Below are 992 nucleotides of genomic sequence, written 5' to 3' on the forward strand. Positions count from 1 at the left end.
GTCTCTGAGTATCTATGGTGGTCTCAGGAATGCTATACTCTGCTCATGTACTATGGCACTGGGAAGGGGTCATCTCGGACATGATCTACCCAGGGCCCGCAAGGTGCCAAACTGGTGGCTATCTCAGGCTAACTTCTTCTCCGGGCCCCATGACACTGGTCTGGTGGTTGTCTCAGGCTTGCTCCTCAGCAAGCTTGCCCAAGTGACTTTTTTTGAGGGTCTGCTGTGTCTGTCTCACTTCCACCTGGGGTCTATGATCCTAGGCCAGGTTCTTCTGGTCTCAGGCTTGCTCCCCATTCTGGGATCTTGTCTGGTCCTGCCTGGTGATAGACTGGAGGTCGTCTCAGGTTTGCTTTTTCAGGGAATGTTAGGCTACTAATCATTCAGATGTTCATAAGGCAGAACACTGAGAGTAGGCACAGCCTCTCTCCTCTCTGCCACTTACTGACGCACATGTGAGATGGCAGCCACACCTGCCATGCCTCTAGGGGCAGGCACATTGTTGATTTTAATCAATACAGTCCAGAGTTAACTGTTAAGTATTAGTCCACTAGGACAAAGGAAACCAGAGCATTTTATGAAAGTAGTGCAAGATATAAATATAAAAATAACTACTGAGCTTATAAAAGTCAGAACTAAACACCTCTTTTGTCAGATGAAAAATGCTGTCAGTGACATTTATTCACAATAAATATATTCAGAGTGTTCTTGCACATTATTTAGGACCAATGAGGGGAAACAACAAAGATCCAAAGGGAAGGGAGAATAAAGTTATTGAAGTTTTTGAATCTGTGAGTGCAACAGAGTGATTGTTCCCATCCCTCTTCCCAACCCCCATTCACTTGCCTGAATCCCAACTCCCCACCGTGAGGTTTTGGGCTAGAAACTGATTGTCGCTGAACCTTCAAGTTTATGGCCTGTCTGACTGGCCAATGTAGAGACCAATCCCTGTTGAGCCCTGATAGGCCTGTTTCTTTTCCTTTCAAGTTGAT

General features: G+C 46.0%; 1 non-coding gene across 1 annotated transcript; it reads right to left on the bottom strand.

Annotated features, from left to right (window-relative positions):
• Positions 1–363: 363 nt before the first annotated feature.
• On the bottom strand, positions 364–495 carry LOC116086710. Its single transcript, XR_004117077.1, has one exon. It is a non-coding gene; the product is annotated as a small nucleolar RNA SNORA17 (small nucleolar RNA).
• Positions 496–992: the final 497 nt, after the last annotated feature.

This window comes from Mastomys coucha, unplaced genomic scaffold (assembly GCF_008632895.1).
Source record: "Mastomys coucha isolate ucsf_1 unplaced genomic scaffold, UCSF_Mcou_1 pScaffold12, whole genome shotgun sequence".
Taxonomy (NCBI): domain Eukaryota; kingdom Metazoa; phylum Chordata; class Mammalia; order Rodentia; family Muridae; genus Mastomys; species Mastomys coucha.